The sequence below is a fragment of the Neovison vison genome, chromosome 13 (genome assembly GCF_020171115.1).
Source record: "Neovison vison isolate M4711 chromosome 13, ASM_NN_V1, whole genome shotgun sequence".
Lineage (NCBI taxonomy): Eukaryota > Metazoa > Chordata > Mammalia > Carnivora > Mustelidae > Neogale > Neogale vison.
The window spans coordinates 126,520,838-126,536,964 of NC_058103.1; the positions used below are offsets into that span (position 1 = coordinate 126,520,838).

Below are 16,127 nucleotides of genomic sequence, written 5' to 3' on the forward strand. Positions count from 1 at the left end.
TAGCAAGGAAAGCTTATACAGAAAGGTTCAAGAAGATTTCTTAAGATAGACATGAGTCATCCTCAGAAGGAAGATTAGCCTTTGAAAAGAATTACTTGGTCTTGAATGAAAAAGACTATCATTGTATCTAAAACCCACTAGAAATGTTCTCACTAGATTTTAAAGCACCCCTTGCTCTCTCTCTTTTTTAAATTTATTTCTTCTTTTAAAGTAGGTTCCACACCCAACATGAGACTTGAACTCACAACCCTGAGATCAAAAGTCGCATGCTCTATGGACTGAGCCAGCCAGGCACTCCTTATTCTCTCTCTTAATCAGTATGTTCAAAAGATGAGTAAGACCATCTCTCGATGAAGTATAGAACAGCAACATATCATTCTTGGCTTTCTTGCCTTGCCTTAGACATGCTATGCAGTTGAGATCTGAGGGGGCTTGAGACAACTCCAACTTCAGTACAAAGGTCTAAAATTTATATCCACCAAAAAGTATACAGATCAAACATGTACTCTTCATAGAAAGTGTGACCAACAAGAATTGGTGTGCCAGATCCTCCTAGTTAATCTTATAAGAAGAAAAAATTTGGCAATACAACAGATGATAAGAAATGGCTGGCAAGAATAAAAAAAGTAACTTCCTTTTTATTAAGGCATTATGCATTAGTGGAGAACGCATAACTTAGAGGAGGTTATAAAAGTTAAACGTGGACATTAGATATGATGATGTGATGCATTATGTTTAACAATATTCAGCCCCCAATGCAGACATATAGAGAAGAATGAAACAGGATTGTTTTGTGCTCTTAACTTCTTAGAATGGTTTGTGTTATAAATAAACAAATAATTAATTGATTAATAAGGTGGTGATGCTGGAGGTGTAAATACTTAAGATTCTAGGTGCATACTGTGTACAAACACTGTTCTAAGAACTTTATAAATGTTACCTAATTTAATCTTCATAATAACCATATGAGGCGGGTATTGCTATTATTCTCCATTTCACAAGTAGTTGAGGCTCAGGAATATTAAATGCCTTGCCCAAGGTTATATAGCCAACAATGATAGGGACAGGAATGAAATCCAAATTGGAACCCTAAATCTATGCTTTCAAAGCATGTAGCAAAATGTTGTATACAAATATATGGCAAATATATTATAAAATACCTGTACAGTATTTTGCTTCCCTAAAATAGAACAAAATTTCAAACACAAAATTTCCATGTAGACTCTTAAACCAATTATGTTTGGGTCTTATCCAAACAGTATTTTCTCTTACATATAGCTGGTATCACTTTCTCAGGATGCCTGGTCACAGTAACTTCATCATACCCTCATTCCTCCCTCTGTGGGACCTCATATCACACAGCATTCTGCATAATTATTATTATGTAGTTTCAACCAGTACCTGGAAATCAAGTGTTTTTTTTTTTTTTTTCTTGACAAATGTTCTTCCTGCAGCATTTAGACAATGATCATTATTGGTATTACACTCTGGCATTCTGACTAATGTTAATTAACATGACCCCAGGAAATACGGAACATGTACAGATCAAAGTACTTCTCCTTTGTTCATATTTCAGGTGACATTCTCCATATGTTTTACTTAAAGGGACAGGGTTAGAGCTCTGTGGAAATATCTTGTTATTATCCAGATCAAAAGAAAGGCTGTGAAATCCGTCATCACCTTCATCTTTCTGTATTCATGGATGTGGCAAAGAGCTAATGCAGTCACATGATTATGGTCACAGAGTTAGGAAAAGCAGACTAAATTTTAGCATTCAAATGTCAGTGCATCCATAGCTGTAAAATAAGCTGCAGAGCTATGAACACATCCAAGGCACCAGTCCAGGTGCCCAAGGGAGCAAGTGGTAGTTCAAGCTGTTGGCAGGTTGTCGTCAGAGCGTCACTCTAGGGCTGCTTTCCTGGGACCTCTAGTTGGAAAGCAAAAGAGGTTTCAATGACACTTTTTTTTGTACCCTTTTATTCATTCTACAAATATTTATTGAACATGAACTATAGGACCCAGCAGACAGGTCCTGGCCTCAATATGCTCAAAGGACTCATGCTTATCATGCTTAAAGGGCATGATCGAAAATACCACCTATGTGGTTTATGAGCATAGAAGATGGACTTCTGATCCACGGCCACAGAAGCCTTTCCCCCACAAAGAAGCCAACTGATAGCTGCATCTTGAGAAATAGTACTAGTAGCCCTGAGAAAGGAGTGCTGCCCAAATGAGGGTAAAGCAGGTGAAAAGCTTAAGAAAACAACCTGCTCAAGGAGCTTGATGAGACAAGGACATAATGGGCATGTGAAGGTGTGCCTGGGAAGAAAGGGCAGTGGGAGTCAGATAATGGAAAACCTATAAAGAAGTTACCTGGAAGACCATAAGAAGATCTGAGGAATATTACTAGAGAAAAGAACACAGGCTAAGTTTTAGAACTATGAGATAACTGCAGAGACCAGGCAGGAAGATGGAGACTTGAGTGAGAAAAGCATCTTAGAAGATTATGGCCTCATTAATAATGAATTCTGGAACACTGAAAAGAAATTTTAAAAATAAATTAAAATAAAAATAAATAAAATATATGTATTTTTATATATCTTTTAATGAAGAAGAAAAAGAGGAGGGGGGGGAGGAGGAGGAGGAGATTATTATGGCCTTGGCCCAGAGCAAAATCTATTGGGAAGCAGTAGTGGTGATGGTTTTGGATGGGGTGGTTGTTTGGTATGTGGGCCCAAATATGAAGACTGACTCGGGTATAATTTTGATAATTGTGTAGAAGATATTTCATGCTAACTAAGCAAATAAATACAAGTGTTTGGGGACCAAAGAGGGAGGGAGTAACATTATAAACTCAGTTTGAAATATGATGAGCTTAAAGTGTTTGTAAGATGCCAAGATGAATCTGAAGCAATTTGTCTAGAGTTGAAGAAGGCAGACAGAGTTGAAAAGAGGAATTTGGAAGTTTTTTGCAGTATGTTGTAGATGAAGTCATGGAAGTGAATACATTGGGCCAAATAGATTTTATCTCATATAGATGAGACTCAGGGGCAAAATCTGGAGGAATAGCAGTATTCATGTGGCTCCAAAAAAGATGAGGTGGGAAAAAAAAAAGTGATCAGTTAGAAAATATTGGCCTGAGTAGGTGGAAGAAACCCAGCAGACCAGAGCATTATAAAAAGCAAGAGAAGCCTTCCAGTTCAACTCAGACATGTAAAGCACTTGGAAGTTTCTTTACAATAATAAAAAGTTGGACAAATGAAAAAAATGTTGACTCTTCTTGAATCTACCAGGGAATCGAAGTTGCTGGGCAAATCATCATCACATGATCATGAGAGTCTGGTATATGAAGAGAGCTATAGCTGTCAAGATTGGCTTACCTGGGGGGGCCTGGGTAGCTCAGTGGGTTAAGCCTCTGCGGCTCAGATAGTGATCTCAGGGTCCTTGGATCAAGCCATGCATGGGGCTCTCTGCTCAGTGGGGAGCCTGCTTCCCTCTCTCTCTCTGCCTGCATCTCTACTTACATGTGATCTCTCTCTCTGTCAAATAAATGAATAAAATCTTAAAAAAAGAGAGAGAGAGAGAACGAGAGATTGGCTTACCTGAAGCAGAAGGCACTGGATGCTCTAAGTTGGTAGGAACACTCACATAGTAATTTTGATGATTTGCTGGAGTTCCTGGGGACTGTAGTCATAAGAGAACTTCCATACTTTTGCAGGCTCTTCCTCTAGAAATTCCACCAGATTCTCATTGAAGGGATCCAAGAAAGCTCCTAACAGGGCCCTGACAGGAGAAGGGGAAGAGCAGCATTATTGAAACTCTTCCAAACCCTACCAAACAATAAGCAATTCTAAAACCCTATCTCTCTTGGTGGAAGGGACGTCTGTTCTACTCCACGCTGTTCCAACTTTCCTATCCCATACACACACATACACACACACACACACACACACACACACAATGCATTAACAATAGGAGAAAAAGCTTAAAGGAATGGACCAGGAATGCTAGAATCAGGAAAGAGAACAGGGGTTGGAAGAGGAAAGATGTTTGAAACCTCAAAGATGGACAGTCTTAAAACACTTCTGAAGACAACATTCCTGAATCACAGGACCACTAAAAGACTGACATTTAATGAGAAGATTAGAGAATGTGCTCCTCGCCCAGCCATATCCTTTTTTTTTTTTTTTAGATTTTTATTTATTTATTTGACAGATTACAAGTAGGCAAAGAGGCAGGTAGAGAGAGAGGGTGGGGAAGCTGAGGGTGGGCTCCCTGCTGAGAAGAGAGTCCAATTCGGGGCTTGATATCAGGACCCTAAGATCATGACCTGAGCTGAAGGCAGAGGCTTAACCCACTGAGCCACCCAGGCACCCTCCCAGCCATATCTTAAAGTAAAACAAACAATCCATTAATAATCCACAAATAATCCATTAATAACAGTGGATTACAGTTAAAGAGCTGCAAGACACATACTGTATAAGGACAGGACTAAGGGAAACCCAAAAGACAAGAGAGAATTAAAAACAAGTTCACTAGAGAAATTTGAAGCCTCTGATACCTATAGCTACATCAAACATTAAATACAGCCCAAATGATAAACAGCCCAAATGAAATAAATTCTTATATGAAAAGAGCTTTCCTATTATCCTATAAAACATGGCTGGATTTCTACAAATACTGGAAAACTTGCCAGGAGTGCCTGGGTGGCTCAGTTGGTTAAGCAGCCAACTCGTGATTTCCACTCAGGTCATGATCTCATGGGTCATGGGACTGAGCTCAACGTTGAGCTCCATATCAGCAGGGAGTCTGCTTGAGGGTCCACCTTTTGTTGCTCCCATCTCCATTCTCTCCCTCAAATAAATAAATAGATATATTTTTTAAACATTTTATTTATTTATGACAGAGAGCGAGAGAGGAAACACAAGCACAGAGGAGCTGGAGATGGAGAAGCAGGCTTTCTGCGAAGCAGGGAGCCCTATTTGGGACTCCATCCTAGGACACTGGATCATGACCTGAGCCAAAGACAGATGCCCAATGACTGAGCCACCCAGGCATCCCAATAAATATGTCTTTAAAAAAAAAAAGACATGCCTGTAACTGTCCCTCAGAACAATGTATCACTTAAGGTATAACTTATAAGAAATTGTACAAAAGCATGCTTAAATATTACCTTAAGAAAAACATGTACCAGCAACAGGCCTCTGGAGGAAAGGATGATATATATCCTTGAAGCCGAGCAGCTGGGAATGCCTGTCCCACTCAGGGTGAAACATCACCTGCTTCTTCTTTCTGTTGTCTCCCCTTCTCCAGAGATGCTGTGCTGAATTAGATGATCCCTTTGAATGTGCTTGCCCAACTATAAATTCTATACTGCTTGAGCAGGCCTATCCTGCTTTTCTTGTTGCTTATCTATAAAACTTATAATCAATGTATAACTCATATTCCTTCTTGTTTATCTACAAGGCAAATGGTTAATGTATAACATTCTTTGGCTTCTTTGTTGATTACTGTCCAATAAACATAAGACTGAGGAGTTGTTTGGGAGTTGTTTCTCTATCTTCTCGACCCCTACTCCCTCTCCCTTCCAACTTAGTTGTTTGTGCCTCATTCTTCTCCTGTGCACCATCAGGAAGCAGCAAAGCCAATAAGCAAGTAAAAATGTTGTGTGATGACACAAAGCAATCATGAGAACCAAACTCAGGTATAACACATATCTTGGAATTATCACATGAGGAAATTATGGCAAGGCTACTAACAAATAGTGAAGACAACATACACAACCAAAAAGTAATGGTAGCAGAGAGAAACTATAAAAATTAGAAGGAAATACTCTGAATCAAAAGCACATTGATAGAAATGAATACTTTTGACAGGCTCCTCAGAAGACTCAACATAGTTAGGAAAAAATCAGTGAACTTGAAGATAGGTCAATGGAAACTTTAAAAATGGAAACACAAATGTAATGTAAATACTTGAGAAAACTTCTCAGAACTGTGGAAAATATCACTAAGTGTGAAATAAACATAACTGGAATAGCAGAAAGAACAGAAAGAAAATGGGGCAAAAGAAATATTTGAAGAAATACTGATTGAAAACTTCCCCCAAATTAATGACAGATTTAAAACCGTGGTTTCAAAAAACTCACTGACTTACCAGCAGGATACAGAGATTTTAAAAAATAGACAAATCATTTTCAAACTGTGGTCATATAAAGAGAGAGAGAAAATCTTGAAGGAAGCTAGAGGGAATAAAACACCTTACTTATAGAGAACAAAGATATGAATTACAGCGGACTTCTCATCAGACACCATCCAAAGAAGAAAAGACTATAGTAAAATTTTTAAATTGTTGAAAGAGAAAGACCATGCCAAACTAGAATTCTACATATGATTATATTTAAATCCAGTTTTTTCTTAATAGTGAAAGAAAAATATTTCTTAACAAAGAAAATCTGAGGGGGTTCATTTCCAGTAGACCTGCCATATAAAAAATGCCAAAAGATGTTCAGGCAGAAGGAAAATTGTATGTCAGTAACTTGGATTAACAAAATGAAATCAGTGAAGAATAAGTCCATGTAGACAGACTTCTCTTTTGGTAGGAAAAATTCAGGCCTGAATTGCCTTCATCTGGTGGGTGAGGATGTAGGATGCCCTGCCACACTATTGTTCCTCTAGTTACTTACCAGTTCACATTCCTCTTTTTTTTTTTTTCCAATTTATTTATTTTCAGAAAAAGAATATTCATTATTTTTTCACCACACCCAGTGATCCATGCAATCCGTGCCCTCTATAATACCCACCACCTGGTACCCCAACCTCCCCCCGGCCGCCACTTCAAACCCCTCAGATTGTTTTTCAGAGTCCATAGTCTCTCATGGTTCACCTCCCCTTCCAATTTACCCAAATTCCCTTCTCCTCTCTAACGCCCTTTGTCCTCCATGCTATTTGTTATGCTCCACAAATAAGTGAAACCATATGATAATTCACTCTCTCTGCTTGACTTATTTCACTCAGCATAATCTCTTCCAGTCCCGTCCATGTTGCTACAAAAGTTGGGTATTCATCCTTTCTGATGGAGGCATAATACTCCATAGTGTATAGGGACCACATCTTCCTTATCCATTCATCCGTTGAAGGGCATCTTGGTTCTTTCCATAGTTTGGCGACCGTGGCCATTGCTGCTATAAACATTGGGGTACAGATGGCCCTTCTTTTCACGACATCTGTATCTTTGGGGTAAATACCCAGGAGTGCAATTGCAGGGTCATAGGGAAGCTCTATTTTTAATTTCTTGAGGAATCTCCACACTGTTCTCCAAAGAGGCTGCACCAACTTGCATTCCCACCAACAGTGGAAGAGGGTTCCCCTTTCTCCACATCCTCTCCAACACATGTTGTTTCCTGTTTTGTTAATTTTGGCCATTCTAACTGGTGTAAGGTGATATCTCAATGTGGTTTTAATTTGAATCTCCCTGAGGGCTAATGATGATGAGCATTTTTTCATGTGTCTGATAGCCATTTGTATGTCTTGATTGGAGAAGTGTCTGTTCATATCTTCTGCCCATTTTTTGATGTGTTCGCCTGTTTCGTGTGGGTTGAGTTTGAGGAGTTCATTATAGATCCTGGATATCAACCTTTTGTCTATACTGTCATTTGCAAATATCTTCTCTCATTCCGTGGGTTGCCTCTTTGTTTTTTTGACTGTTTCCTTTGCTGTGCAGAAGCTTTTGATTTTGATTCCTCTTTAAGTTGCTTTTATCTGTAGGCTTTTAGGCGCCTAGTTTTTAAGTTTTTATCATGAATAAATTTTGTCGTTTTCATAAAATATGTTCAAATTTATTGAAATATTACATGGTTTTTTGTTGTTGTTGATTTGGTGATTTATATTATTCTTTTTTTTTTTTTTTAAATGAAAGACCCTTGCTAATAATACCTTGGTGGCTTGGTATTAGGGTAATGCTGGTCTCATTTAATGACTTTACAAATTTTCTGTCTTTTTTTTTTAAGACTTTTATTTATTTGAAAGAGAGAGTGCATGAGTGAGAAGGGTGGAGGGTAGGGGGCAGTGACAGAGGGAGAGGGAGAAGCAGATTCCCTGCTAAGCAGGGAGCCTGGGGCAGGGGGAGGGCCTTGATCCCAGGACCTTGGGATCATGACCTGAACCGTAGGCAGACTCTTAACCAACAGCAACCCAAGCACCCCTCCTATTGTATTCTCTAAGAGATTGTGTGGACTTGCTACACATTTTTCCTTAAATGTTGTGTTTGCCAGTTAATTAAGTCAAAATGCTTTATTATTTCTTATGACTTCTGCTTTGACCTATGTGTTATTTCAGCGTGTGTTATCTCATTTTCAAATAATAGGGGTTTCCAGGTAATCATTTTGTTACTGACTTATAATTTAATTCCATATCATCTCAGTTCTTTAAAAAACTGTGTTTTGTTTTATGGCTCAGAACATTATCTCTCAGTGACTATTCCACATGCAGTTAAAAAGAACATGTATTCCCTCGTTTCGGGATAGAGTATCAGTTAGGTGAAGTTGCTTGATAGTATTGTCCAGGTTTTCTATATTTTTGCTGATATTCTACTTGTTCTTTCAAATACTGAAAGAGGTGTGTTGGTCTCCAACTCTAACTGTCATTTGTCTATCTCTTCTTTCAGTTCTATTAGCTTGTGCTCTATGCCCTTTAGAAGCTATTTTGTTGAATTATGTCTTTGCGGTGAATTATCATTATTAGGATTATTATAAATCAACTCATTACTGTGCAATTTACTTCTTTATCTTTGGCTTATATTCCTAGTTTTGAAGTCTGCTTTGATGCCTTACATTGGTACATTGCCTGTACTACTCTTTCTTTTTACTTTTTCTGGACATCCAATTACATGAATTAGACACTTTTTTAAAAGGATTTTATTTGGCAGAAACAGACACAGTGAGAGAGGTTGCACAAGCAGGGGGAGAGGGAGAAGGAGAACCAGGCAGGGAGTCTGATATGGGTCTGGATCCCGGGACTCTGGGATCATGACCTGAGCCAAAGGCAGATGTTTAATGACTGAGCCACCCAGGCGCCCCATATTAGACATTTTGATATTGATTTTTGACTTGAGGAGCTATAGATTTGTTTTTCTCTCAATACTTTCTATTTCTTTTTCAGATTAGCTAATTTCTAATAATTTAACATAAAGTACAATGATTCTTTCCCCTGTCATCTCTATTCTGCTATTCAGGCCATACAGTGAATTTGTTATTTCAGATATTTCAGGTTTTCATTTCTGATTTTTCCATTTGTTTCTTTTTTTTAAAGCTCCTATCTCAAGAATATGCATTGCTCCCTCCTTGAGTGTAGCTTTCTCCATATTGACCAGCACTGAAAATCTTTATACTTTCAACTTTTATTGTTTCTTCATATTTGAGAACAACTCATTATAAGCAGTATATAATTTGTCATTCTAAAATTGATTCTGACAATTTTATTGTTTTACTTGGAGTATTTATAACATTTTCATGTAATGTAATCATGGATATACTTGGATTTATGTCTGTCAGCTTACTATCAATTGTATTTGACCCCCATGTTTTAGGCTCCTTTCTTCTCTTTATTACTTTCATTCAAATTAGTTAAAAATGTATCTTATCTTAATTAACATGCTTATTTTATTTTTACTCTTCTTTTTTTTAAGATTTTATTTATTTATTAGAGACAGAGAGAGAAAGCACAAGCAAGAGGAGTAGCAGGCAGAGGGAGAAGTGGGGTCCTAAGCAGGGAGTCTGATGAGGGGCTTGATCCCAGGATCCTGAGATCAAGACCTGAGCCAAAGGCAGATGCTTAACATACTGAGCCACCCTGAAGCTTCTATTTTTACTATTCTTAATCACTTTTTTACTCCATAAACATAAAAGTATTCAGAATAAGGATATCCATTTTATTGATTTATCATGGTGAAAACCAATGCAAAAATCTCCCTGGCCATGAAGAAAAATATTGCCACAAGCCTAGAGACCACCATTGTGTCTACTTTCAATTACTCTCCACCCACTTCTTCTTCTTCTTTTTTTTTTTTAAGATTTATTTATTTATTTATTTGACAGACAGAGATCACAAGTAGGCAGAGAAGTAGGCAGAGAGAGAGGAGGAAGCAGACTCCCTGCTGAGCAGAGAGCCCGATGTGGGGCTCGATCCCAGGACTCTGGTATCATGACCTGAGTTGAAGGCAGAGGCTTAACCCACTGAACCACCCAGGCGCCCTCCACCCACTTCTTCTTTATAATAACTGCAATCCTGATTTATGATAACGATGTCCTAGATTTTCTTGATAGATTAAGCCTGCAAGCATGCATCCCTAAACATTATCATTTAATTTGGACTGTATGTTTTACGTATTCTTTTTTTGTTGTTCAACATTACGTTTGTAGAAGTTATGTCTGTAGGTATTATACTGTATGTTTTCAGTGAGCATATATGCCAGTGTTTAAAAAAAGAAGTGAAAGGATACACCTGGGTGGCTCAGTCAGTTGGTCATCTGCCATCCCAGTCTCCTGGGATGAACCACTGAAATCAGGCTCCCTGCACAGTGAGGTGCCTGCTTCTCCCTCTCCCTCTGTCATTCCTCCTGCTTGTGCTCTTTCTTTCTGTCAAATAAATAAATAAAATCTTTAAAAAAAGAAGGAACTAGAAGTGACAGAAGCTTTGGAGAAACTTCAAGAGCTATGCTTTAGCTATTTTTTCTTCATTGAATAAACTGATATACAATTTCTAGAGAGATAACAGAACTAAATTTTAATCTCTTTGAGAAGAGGCATTGAGTCTTTGACTTTAGTCATACACTATAGTGATGCTTTATATCCATATGAAAGCTTAGAACACTAATGTGAGAGTAGATTTGTTACTTGCTCTATAGAAGAGGGAAATTCTGCATTTTAAGGATGATTTTTATTCTCTGTTAAATAGACCTTTATTTTATACATAGCTTTTTTTGATGAGTTGGCTGGGGGTTCCAAAGGACTCATAGGACTCAGAAAAGCTGACTACACTCCTGGTTAGTTTACTACAGCAAAGTGACAGTTTAAAATTAACAAAGGGCAAAGATGCATGTGGCAAAATCCAAGAGAAATTGAGTACATGCTTCTATGTGTCCTTTCCAGTGTGGTCTAAGGCAGTTAATTAACTAATGCAGTTAATTTTCTCAGTAATGATGTGTATGAAAATGGGTGCAAAGTGGTACCCACAAAGAAAGCTCACTTGAACTTTGATGTCCAGAGTTCTCATTAGGAGTCAGTCATATAGGCATGCAACAACTGCATTACTTACCTCTGTTACCCAGACCTTTTTTCCCAACCTCCTTTGAGCAAAAACATTTACAAAAGTCATATCTGTTAGCATAAATTCTAATCAAACTAGTAATCAAACTAGACCATAACACATGGTCTCACATATACAAAAACACTCTTATCAGGCATAGTATTCCTAGGGCTAAAAACTCATCTCTCAGGAGCTGGCTAAGGAACTTTACTGGGATGTGCAGGATTTGAACAACTCAGGTCTACTGAGTTAACCTTTGTCAGTATAGGAAAGGATGAGCTGAGGTCTTTCAAATTGTTCCTTTTGTTTTTCAAAATCCGAAATTTCTTCTTCTGAGTTCTTTTAATCAATCACCATCCAGTACACAAAGAATTTATCTCCCTTTTCAACATTTACTCCCTGTCCATCCCAGAAACAATGCATTTGGGAGACTGTCACTTCCATGTAATCCCCATGTAATTTTTAATCTCTTCCCTAAAATCATTTCTCTGAAATACTAGGACTCCCCTCTAAAGTGTGATTTTGTTCAATCTTAGGCAATCTTTTCTTTTTTTTTTTTCCTTCCTCTTCCAGAGTTTATTCAGGGTCCTCTTGCTTGTTCCAAGTTCTTAAACTAGAAGATTGAGCTACAGCTCCACTAAATTTAGTGATTTTCATATTCCCTGTATCTTCTTTGTATAATAAATATATATGTATTTTTATTAAAGTACATATTTTATTTGTTTTTTAAAGGTTTTATTTTTATTTATTTATTTTAGAGAGAAAGAGAGCAAGAGAGGGGTAGAAGGAGAGAATTTCAAGCAGACTCCCTACTGAGCAGAGCCCGTCATGGGGCTTGATCCCATAACCCTGAGATCATGACTTGAGCCAAAGTCAGTCAGACACACAACCAACTCAGTGTCTGACTGACTTAAAGGCACCACTTAAAGAATATATTTTTTAAAAATTAAAAAATAGAATCTATATATCCTGTTTTGTAACCTGATTAGTATCATTTATTATATTATAAAAGCATTTTCCTGCAGGTGCCTGGGTGATGCCATGGATTGAGTGCCAATTCCTGGTTTCAGCTCAGAATGTGATCTCAAGGTCATGAAATGAAGCCCCATGTCAGGCTCCATGCTCAGTGTGGAGTCTGCGTGGAATTTTTTTTTCCCTCTCTCTCTGTCCTTTGCACTTGTACTCTCTCTCTCTCTAAAATAAATAAATAACTCTTAAAGGAAAAAAAAAAAACCCACACTACATTTTCTTGTCAAAAAGTCCAAATCATCCTATTAAGTGGCTATCTTCTATAAATATATTTAATGTCCCCTTCTTGGTTGAATGTTTAAGATTGGTTCATTTTCTGAATATTTATAAAGAAAAAAATATAGTTCCTTTAAGAATCCCTGTGTTCTCATCATACTTTATCTTTTACTTTTCTATATAAATAAAAATATATTTCAAATTTCATCTAGAAGTTGTTAACATGGCTATTAATACAACTTGCTATCCGTGTGAGCTGTGTAAGAATAGGTCATTAATTATCACTGCCATTAGACAATATGAATAGCTCTTGCTTAGCCTACTCTGCACTCTTTTCCCCTTGAATCCAACACCAATACAGGAGGCAAAAACAGAAAAAAGGAATGTCTTTGATTTCAGAAATTCAAAGTTCAGTGATTTTAATAGAGTTCTGTGAATTTGAGTTTTCATTTGTGAAAGGAACCATATTTCTGAAATTTCACTTTTTATCCTTTGAGCTATATTTCAATAAACACAAATCTGATCCCAGGTAAGAACTGTGTTATTGCATTCAAAATAATGAAAACTCTTGCTTGTGTTGTAGTCTCAACACCAGGTACGGTTTTCATATAATTGGATCATAGAAAGAAATAGAAATATACACAAAAACTACAGTTTAGAATTAAATGCAATTTCAATTCAGTGCCTATTTTATTTTTCATAATTACTTGTTCAGTTTTGAAATGCTAAGTGGAAGCTACACATTCTCTTTCTGTTCTTGGTGTCTTTAAGTTATTAATACACATGCTTCAACAAAGTAAGCATCAATGTCTGTATCTTCTCAAACAAGATAAAAGTCCTAGCATGATGCAATGTCTCTACCCATCTTCCTCCTTCCCTATGATAATATTTGGTACTTAATTATAAGATGTATACAGTAAAAGTAAAAAAAAACAACTCCCTTAGGGGCGCCTGGGTGGCTCAGTGGGTTAAAGCCTCTGCCTTCAGCTCAGATCATGATCCCAGGGTCCTGGGATTGAGCCCTGCGCCAGCTCAGCAGGGAACCTGCTTCCCCTTCAACCCCGCCCCGCCCCGCCTGCCTCTCTGCCTACTTGTGATCTCTGTCTGTCAAATAAGTGAATAAAAATCTTAAAAGAAAAAAGAAACAATTCCTTAAAAAAAAAAACAAACAAACAAAACAAAACTCACTTAGACAAAAGGATCATTCCCAAATATCTTTCTTGTATTCTAATTATCTTCTTTTCATTTATTTGCTGAAATATAATTTCTGTTCATTTTCATAGTTTGGTAAAAATTCTGAGTTCTTAATGATCTAAGAGTCCTCATTTTACTCTCACATTTGAATGATGGTTAACTGGATATAGAATTTTAGTTTAAAAAGACCCTCCTGGGGCACCTGGATGGCTCAGTGGGTTAAAGCCTCTGCCTTCCACTCAGGTCATGGTGTCAGGATCCTGAGATCAAGCCCCACATCGGGCTCTCTGCTCCATGGGGATCCTGCTTCCTCCTCTCTCTCTGCCTGCCTCTCTGCCTACTTGTGATCTCTGTCTGTCAAATAAAAAATAAAATCTTTAAAAACACCCTCATTCCAACACTTTTAAAATATTACTCCATTAATATTCTTGGGCTGATTGTTGTTAATAAAAGACTAATGCTAATTAAGTCTTGTCATTTGTAGGTTATTTGTTTTCATCTTTCTGGTAACTTAGAATTTTTTTTTTTTTTTTTTACATTTGATCATGTACAGAAAAGTTCGCAAAATATAAATGCACACTCAGCAACTTAGCACAAATATGATACTCTGTGTAACACCATCCACAAGAAGAAAAAAGAAATTACTAATACCCTAGAAATATCACTTATGCCAGTCATCAGCAAATTAAGAATAAAAATAATTATCCTCAATGCAGTAAAGAACATCTACAAAAAACCCTACAGCAGACATCATATGTCATGGTGAAAGCTGAATCCTTTCCCACTAAAGTGGAAACAAAGCAAATAATCTACTTTTACCACTCTTATTCAACACAGTGCAATAAGGCAAGAAAAAGAAATAGAAGGCATACAGATTAGAAAGGAAGAAATAAAATTATCCTTATTTTAGATGATATGAGTGTTTACGTAGAGAATTTCTAGTAGTCTACCAAAACATGAGTAAGCAAACCAAAAAAACCTCCAGAACTTAGAAGTGTGTTTAGGATATTGCAGGACACAAGATTTACACCCCCAAATTAATCTCATACCTATATACTTAATAATGAATGTGTGGAAATTGACATTAAAAACAGTACCATTTACAATCACTCCACATTAAATTATATACTGAGATATATAAGAGCTGCATGATGAGAATGACAAAATGCTATTGAAGGGAATTAGAGAAGATCTAAATAAATAAAAAGACATGCTGTGTCCATGGACTGAAAGACTTGTCATCACCAGATTGATCTAGAGGTTTTACACAATACCTATCAAAATCCTATCAAGACATAGACAAGTTTATTCTAAAATTTATATGGACAGGAACAGACCCCAAAGTAGCTAAAGTAATCAATAATTAAGAATAAAGTGAAAGGAATTACTCTACCTGATGTTCAAGATTACTGTATAGGGGCGCCTGGGTGGCTCAGTGGGTTAAGCCTCTGCCTTCGGCTCAGGTCATGATCTCAGAGTCCTGGGATTGAGTCCCACATCAGGCTCTCTTCTCGGCAGGGCGCCTGCTTCCCTCTCTCTCTCTCTGCCTGCCTCTCCATCTACTTGTGATTTCTCTCTGTAAAATAAATAAATAAAATCTTTTTTAAAAAAAAAAGATTACTGTATAATTCCAGTGGTCATACTAGTGTGGACAGTGTGGAGGGGGACATGTAGAGTAATGGCACAAAATGGAGAACCCAGAAACCAATACACACAAGTAATGTGTGTATCATTACACACAGTTAATGTTTAACAGAGATGCAAAAACAATTTAATGAACAAAGAATAACTTTTTCAACCAATAGAATCACTTGAACATCCTTAGGGAAAAAATTAACCTCAACCTTAACCTCATACCCCATTAAAAATTAATTCATAGTGGACCATAAACTTAATTTTAAAATACAAAACTGTAAGTCTTTTAGAAAAAAAATAAGAGAAAATCTTTGGGATATAGCAATAAGCAAGATTCTCAGACTTAACCCAAAAGTACAATTCATAAAAAGAAAAAATCAATAAATTGTACCTCATTAAAAGAGAAAACTTGGCTCTGTGAAAGACCATGTGAAGAGGATGAAAAGGCAAGCTACAGACTGCGAGAAAATATTTGCAATCCACATGTCTGACAAAGGACTAGTATCTGAAACATACACAACATATAGAGATCTGCTAAAATACAAAAGTAAAACAAACTAATTAGAAAATGCACAAAAGACATGGAGAGATTTTTCACCAAAAAACATGTACAGATGGCAAGTAAGAAGATAAAATGATATTCAACATCATTTGCCATCGGCAAAATGCAAATTAAAACTGCAATGAAGTGTCGCTGCATACATATCTGAAGAGCTGACAGAAAAAATACTGACAACACCAAATGCTGGC

The 16,127-nt window shown here is 37.1% G+C and overlaps 1 long non-coding RNA gene across 1 annotated transcript; it reads right to left on the bottom strand.

Moving 5' to 3' along the window:
• Positions 1-618: 618 nt before the first annotated feature.
• Positions 619-15,225, bottom strand: LOC122893677. Its single transcript, XR_006381669.1, has 3 exons — positions 15,136-15,225; positions 3,603-3,783; positions 619-1,927 (listed from the first exon to the last, which is right to left on the bottom strand). It is a non-coding gene; the product is annotated as an uncharacterized LOC122893677 (long non-coding RNA).
• Positions 15,226-16,127: the final 902 nt, after the last annotated feature.